Source organism: Mastomys coucha, unplaced genomic scaffold, assembly GCF_008632895.1.
Source record: "Mastomys coucha isolate ucsf_1 unplaced genomic scaffold, UCSF_Mcou_1 pScaffold21, whole genome shotgun sequence".
Lineage (NCBI taxonomy): Eukaryota > Metazoa > Chordata > Mammalia > Rodentia > Muridae > Mastomys > Mastomys coucha.
The window spans coordinates 184,393,255-184,400,819 of NW_022196904.1; the positions used below are offsets into that span (position 1 = coordinate 184,393,255).

Here is a 7,565-nt window from a genome sequence, read left to right on the forward strand (position 1 = left end):
TTCCCATATTCAATCATCAAATCTAGACACTATTGTGGATGCCAGCAAGTGCTTGCTGACAGGAACCTGATATAGCTGTCTCCTGAGAGGCTCTGACAGTTCCCAACTAATACAGAAGTAGAGGCTCACAACCATCCATTGGACTGAGTACAGGGTCCCCAATGAAGGAGTTAGAGAAAGGACCCAAGGAGCTGAAGGATTTGCAGCCCCTTAGGACAAACAACAATATGAACTAACTAGTACACTCAGAGCTCCCAGGGACTAAAACACCAACCAAGGAGTACACATGGTGGGACTCATGGCTCCGGCAGCGTGCGTATAGCAGAGGATGGCCTAGTTGCTCATCAGTGGGAGGAGAGGCCCTTGGTCCTGTGAAGGTCCTATGCCCCAGTGTAGGGGAATGCCAGGGCCAGGAAGCAGGAGGGGGTGGAGTGGTGAGCAGGGGGAGGGGAAAGGGAACAGGGGTTTGTTTTAGTTCTTTTTTTTTTTTCTTTTCTTTTCTTTTTTTCTTTTTTTTCTTTTTTGGTGGGGAACCTGGGAAAGGAGATATTGTAAATAAAGAAAGATACGGCAGGTATGCTCAGTGCTTAAAACGCAGAGGCAAGGAACGATGCTCTGCTCCGCGCCGGTGCTGGTGTCATGGTGGTGGCAGTGGGAAAGCCGCACCCTCGTCCCTCGTCCTGAGGCAGCCCCTCGCGCCCGGGCAGCCTCTCTTGAGGCTGGGCCTTGTTTTCTTTCCTACAACAAAAACTCGAACATTTCTTATTTCTCCGCACACCTTATCAACATAGCTTATCCACTTCTCTGGAAGTTAGAGTTGCTCTTTTTCTTCTGCCTGGAGACAGAGTATAGAACCCTTTCAGGAATTAGGCTGCCTAAGCCAATGTGGGTCGATGCTATGAAGAGATAACACAGGTTTCCTACCCTTCCGCGCAGACTTGAAGAGGCTTCATGCCTCCCTCTGTCTTGTGACATTGCTTCCATTCTAAGGATAATGACGTCATTGACTTCTGTCGCTGCTCCCCATCAGTCTTGCAGTTGTGGAGACAACTTTGAAAGGACCACCATCCTTGTACATCTGCGTAAGAGCTGTCTCCTAGCCTCTTTGAGACTCCGGTTGCCCAGTTTCCTGGGCCCTCCCTGCTCAGAACTGCTGCTGTGCTGATAATGGCCACCCTAAGCCTTCACAGGGGACTTAGCTGCAGTTGGACCATGGCGCTAAGCTCATCTCTCCCGGTTGCTAAGTCTCTAGTCTAAGGCTGTGGATAGAGCACCGGGTGACCTGTCAACAAAAAAAAAAACTGAGGCCTGTGTCGCAAGAGTTGCATCTCATGTTAATTTGATAAATCTGCGGCAGGAAGGCCCCACCCAGGCCTCTGCACCTGATATACCCAGCATACAGGTGAAGTCTGTTCCGGACGATACCATAAATGAAAACTGACCATGGCAATGGCAATAATGGCTGAGATTCCCAAAGCAGCGACCATAATAAACACTTCACACCAATTAGGCCAAAGTTCAATCAAGCAAAGGTATCATGAACGTGAACATGCTGTTGGCAAAGCAAGACAGGACAAGACTGGTTTTTAAGATTTATTTTATTTTTTGTGTGTATGTGTGTTTCTCTGTGTAAGTATATATTAGAAGTATGCAGGTGCCCAGGGAGGCCAGAAGAGGGTGTAGTATATGTTACATGTTTGCAGGTGGCCATGGAAGCCAGAGGAGGATGCTGGGTCCCTGGAACTATAATTACAGGTGTTTTTGAGCCACCTGTTGTGGGTGGCAGGTAATACAGTTTAAGGTCAGAGTGAGACACTTTGAAACATATGGCCCAGCAAAGTCACTGACTATCCCTCTGACCTGGGATTTTTGTTTGGTTGGCTTTTTGATTGGGGGCAGGGGAGGGTTGTTCGGTTGGTTGGTTTGGGCTTTGGTGTCTGTTTGTAGCTGTGTACCCATGAGTGTAAGCAGAGACATTGGATTCCCATGGAACTGGAGTTACAGACAATTGGGAGACATCTGATATGGGTATTAGCAATTGAACCCAGACCCTCTGGAAGATGGCATATTCTTTTAGCCACCACTGAGCCATCTCTCCAGCCCAGACCTTGGGTTTTATATGATCTCTCCTAATTTGTAAAATGATGATGATAATAGCTCTTTCCTCCTGGAATTATGGTTAAAGATTAAATGTGAGGTTGTATTCTGGGCCTGTCATAGTGTTCAGCACTCATTAAGTCCTCAGGCAATGGTAGCAATCGTGGTGGTGGCAGTGCAGAGGATGATGCTCTTGTGGGAACTGAGACAGCCTCTTTGGCTTGAGTAGTCTAGCCGGCAAAGGTTGATGAGCTCAGCAGTCAGGGAATGTCTTAGTAGTTTTTCTGGTTGCTATGACCAGATAAGAGGCAATGCCAGGAGGGAAACGTTAATTTTGTCTTACTCTTTGCAGGGTACAGTCCTTCGTAGCAGGGAAATCGTGGCAGCAGATTCGAGGCAGTTGGTGATACCATCTCCAGAGTCAGCAAGCAGAGAGTAGACAGGAACCAGAGCCAGGCCATAAAACCTTCCTGCCTTCCATGGTGACCTGCTTTCTCCAGAGGAGTTCTGCTTCCTAAAGGCTACACAAGCTTCCAAAAGAGTGTCACCAGCTGGGGACCAGCGGTTCCAACATGAGCCTGTGGGGGACATTTGACATTCAAGCACACAGGAGACTGCTAGCACAGAAGAAAGCAGAGTGCATTCTCCAGATACGGTGAGCAGGGTGTGATTTGCTGCTTCCGTCTACATGGGATTAACTCAAAATCTTCATCAACAGAATTCAAATAAAACGTTCAGTTCTCATAGCTTGGTTTTGGGGTGCTGGGCTGATTGGTTGGTTTTTGCTTATGTTGTTGTTGTTGTTGTTATCTTGACTAAAGCAATTTCAGGTCTAAAGGTACAAGCTGAAATTTCAGCGATTGAATTGAAATACAAAAAGAAAGAACAAAAAGAAGATACTTGGTATATTTTAGCATATGCTGTCTGCGATGGCGTACTATTTTCAAACTCACCATGAGATACATTTACCAGGGCACTGAGATACCGAGAACCAGTCTAATCATCGAATAAAATTTTGGTATTAAAACCTTGAGGATCCTCTCCAAAAGTTCCTCCCACTTCCTTCTCTCCCCCTGAAGGACAGGGCACTGGACCAGGGGGACAGTCCTTGGGGGCTTTTTGCTACATCTGAGTTTCCGCTGAGGTTTCTGTTCCGAGCTAGGACTGTGGGAATGAAACCAGAGAAGGTGCCAGATGGCAGGGTGTGGGAAGTCCCAGGCTGGAGAAGGATGGCCAAGATAAACAATCGACTGGAGGTCTGAAAAATGAATGGGTAAACATCCAGACCAAAGTCAACAGTGATGGAGAAGCCAACCCCAACTCCAAAGCCAGGGAGGTTTTGACACATGAGTTCAGCCCCAAGTACTTGAAAGAACTTGTGTGAATCTGATTCTGAGCCTCCCCCCGCCCCCTTTGAAGGGAGCTCAGGAGGGAAGAGGGGCACACAGCTCTTGTAACAGTACAGAGAACGTGACGTTTTGCCATCAGAACTTTCTGTAAGATGAAAAGTCACAAATGGCTGCAAGCAGGTTTACACTGAAAAAGTCATTTTAATTGTATGTATGATAGTAGTCGGTGTTTATGCTTTTTATGTTAGAGCTATGGATTGGATGCTTACAGAGGGAAAGAGTGGTGATGAACTGGGAGCTAGGGTTGGCCCATACGTGCATAAATATCTAGCTTAAAGAGCATTATTCTCTCTACTCTATTTTTTTTTTAAGATTTATTCTATTTTTAATCAAGTGTATGTGTGTGGGGGGCTATGTGTCAGATCCTCTGGAAGTAGAGCTATAGGCACTTCTGAGCCACCTGATGTGTGTGCTAGGATCCAGGCTGAAGTCCTCTAGGAGAGCAGCAGATATGCCTAATTGCTCTGATCCACATCTCGGCTCCTAGAATGGAATCTACATAGATAAAACTAATAGTCACACTAGCAAGCGTGGTGTTCAGATGATTAGTAGTTCTGCACGGTGCCCATTCCCGGTGAACTATGCTTCACCAATATGTTAGAAATATGTGGCTAAAATCCCAAAGTACTGCGAGCTATGCTGGTGAGGAGGCAGAGGGAGGTAGATCTCTAACAGTTTGAGGATAGCCAGGTCTACACAGCAAACTTCAGGCCAGCAAAGACTATATTGTAGACAGTGTCTCAAAAAATCTAAAACAGAAACAAAATCCAAAGTCTCTCTAAAATACCCCAGGACTCATCTGTAGGTTCTTGTAAAAATAAATAAATAAAATAAAACAAGTTAAATTCTTTCCTTTTGTTGTTGTTGTTTTTTGGTTTTTGTTTTTTTGGTTTTTTTTTTTCGAGACAGGGTTTCTCTGTGTAGCCCTGGCTGTCCTGGAACTCACTCTGTAGACCAGGCTGGCCTCAAACTCAGAAATCCGCCTGCCTCTGCCTCCCAAGTGCTGGGATTAAAGGTGTGTGCCACCACCGCCTGGCAATACTTTCTTACTCCATTAAGCTCTGAAAACTTAATAGCTTTCGAAGTCCAAAGTTCTTCGATCATCCTCCCCAAACATGCCATAGTCCTCCCTAAACATGCTACAGTCCTCCCCAAACATACTTAGGTCTGTCACAGCAATACTCCACCTTCTGGTACCAATTTCTGGTTTGGGTTTTCTATTGCTGTGATAAAACACCATGACCTTAAGAACTCAGAGAAGAAAGAGTTTCTCGCATGCCTCCACATCACAGTCCATCTTCCAGGAAAGCCAGAGCTAGAAGTCCCGCAGGGCAGGAACCTGGAGGCGGGATCTGAGGATCAAGCCCTGACAGAGTGCTGCTTATTGGTATGTCCTTCATGGCTTGCTCAACCTGGTTTCTTTTACCATCCAGAACCACCTATATAGAGGTGTCACGACCCACTGTGGGGCAGACTCGTGTCCACATCAATGGCAATCAAGAAATTGAATCATGAACCAGGCATGGTGGCACATGCCTTTAATCCCAGCTATTGGGAGGCATGGGCATGTGGAGCCTGTGAGTTCCATGCAGCTAGGTCTACATAGTGAGTTCTAATCTAGGCAAGACTACATTGTGAGAGCCTCTCTCTCCTGTCTCAGAGCTTGTTCACAGGACATTTTCTCAACTGAGATTCTTCCAAAATGGCTCTAGCTTGGGTCAGGTTGCCACAAATCTAGCACACAAGAATTAAACACCAGCCTTCTCCAGCAACACCATTGCTACCCACTGAGCCATCTCACCAACCCCATAATTACTTTTTAAGACATGCGAGATACTAGTTCCAGGTCTGCAAAGAACACTGAGACAGAAAACATTCAAAACAAAACCAGTTGGAGCCAAGCAATAACTTCTTCCACAGTTGAGTATTTCATGACAAGATATTAATGTGTTCCTGTAAACTCACAGTGATAGATGTGGGTAATACAACTGGTATGGTTCTCTCACTGCTCTGGATAACTGGATTGTGAGAACTGAGCTCAGCAAACATTAGGTTCAGGAGAAGAGCTGATGGTATGACTCTAAAAGCTGCTCCAGCAAAGCAGTTGGTCATGGTTGGCTGATGACCTCCTTGCTGCGAGTCAGCGCTGCATCAACTCAGCCGATGCAACAGTAGTGAAGCGTCCAGCATGCTGTCCCAGAAGCCTCTCTGCTGCCAGGCCTCACTGACTTCACTCATTTCCTCTCTGCTTTCTGGGAAGACTGGGGTTTTCTTGTTTATTTGGTTTGTCTTCTCAATCCCCGATAAATTAGAATTAAAGTCACTCTATGGTGTGTGCAAAGTGTTTAGAAATCCTTGTTTAAGCTAGAATAAGTGATTCAGCTTTGAGAGTAATACATAATCATCATTTTCTGACCTGCAAAAGACCCCAGATCCTGTGTGACCAAAGGCAGTGTTTATATAACAACAACAAGAAGCCTGGCCGGCGTTTGTTCACGTTGGGGGCTGGGTAGAAATGTCCGGCCATCCTTCTGCTGTGCAGTTGGCAGGATCCGATCGTCACTACACAACCTCCCTTAGGTTGCACTCCGTTAGCACGTATAATGTAATGTCGCTCTGTTTTTAAGGCCTGAAGAGTCGGATGATGCCACACAGCTTGCTCAGAGCAGTAAGGCGGGGTGTGGGCCCGGCTGCTCTGCTTTCTGGGCCCAAATCAATTATGCTCTAATCAAGACTGTTTCCGGAACTCGGCTGACTGAGGTTCAAAATGAAAAGGAAAAATTGCTCTTTCTCCCCAGATCTTGTTTGCATTAGCAGACTCCATCTGAGACACATCCTGTTTGACCCCTGGTGTGTCCGGGGAGGGGCCTGTTCTGTTTGACTTGACTGTCACTGATCTGAGGCCCTTTTTCTTCTTCTTTTTCAGGAAAAGCTCACATGATTCTTAAAACTTAGTCATCAACCTCACTCTGGAAGGATACCCTGGGCAAGCTCTTCACGTTTCTTAAAAGAGTAGTTCCTAGTTCACTAGAACCCCCAGGACGTTTGTCCCTGATTCTCTAGAACCCCCAGGACGCTTGTCCCTGGTTCACTACAACCCCCAGGACGTTTGTCCCTGGTTTACTACAACCCCCAGGACGTTTGTTCAAAACTCAGATATTGGCACGGTCCTTGGAAGATGCTAGCCTAATGAACTACCCAGATAATTCTGAACTACAGCCAAGCTGGGGAGCATCCATCAGTGAGAACTGCTCAGCCCCGGATCTTCCTCTTTCTGCCAGTCCCAGGCAGGCCGGGCCAGGCTCCCCCGTTTGTGATCTGTGATCTACTGCTGGAGAAATGCTCTCTCTCTCTCTCTCTCTCTCTCTCTCTCTCTCTCTCTCTCTCTCTCTCTCTCTCTCTCTCTCTCTCTCTCTCTCTCTCTCTCTTTCTCTCCTCTCTCTCTCCTCTCTAACTCTGGCTGCCCTGGAACTCACTCTGTAGACCAGGCTGGCCTCTAACTGTCAGCCCGCCTCTACTTCCCAAAAGCCGATATTAAAGTTGTATGCTACCACATTTGGCATAGTTACATCTTTCTAAAGGTATCATGTATTGTCTGTCAGAGATTTATTGTTCAATGTATTTATTTTATAATATTAATATGTAATACTCCCTGTACAAAATTCAGGATATCCAATAACTCTCTCATCGACTATGTGGAAAGTCTGTCTCGCCTAACCAACAGTTCTTGTCCCTAAGTTCTGTTACTGATATCTCAGTCTTTAAACAAAAGAAATCTCTTTGAGTGTGCAGGCGAGTAGATGAAGACATCACTCTTTGTATGAGACGTAGCTTTTCACTTTAGAACATTTTGTTTTGGCCTGTTTGTCTAGAAGGTGCCTGTGATGGCTCCATTCACCTCACAAACAGTGCCATCTTTATCATTCAACATCTCTATTCATAGCTAGCTTTGCTCACGTATATATCCTTATGGCATCTGCTTGGGTCTCTGGGACCTGGCGGCAGCTTTTGCTTTCTTTCTTTCTTTCTTTCTTTCTTTCTTTCTTTCTTTCTTTCTTT

The 7,565-nt window shown here is 46.0% G+C and overlaps 1 long non-coding RNA gene across 2 annotated transcripts; it reads left to right on the plus strand.

Annotated features, from left to right (window-relative positions):
- Positions 1–1,024: 1,024 nt before the first annotated feature.
- LOC116101484 lies at positions 1,025–6,908 on the plus strand. Of its 2 annotated transcripts, XR_004122843.1 has the most exons (3): positions 1,025–1,532; positions 2,450–2,752; positions 6,433–6,908. It is a non-coding gene; the product is annotated as an uncharacterized LOC116101484 (long non-coding RNA). The 2 variants fall into 2 exon arrangements; XR_004122842.1 differs by lacking the exon at positions 6,433–6,908 and having other exon boundaries at positions 2,450–2,843.
- The last annotated feature ends 657 nt before the right edge of the window (positions 6,909–7,565 follow it).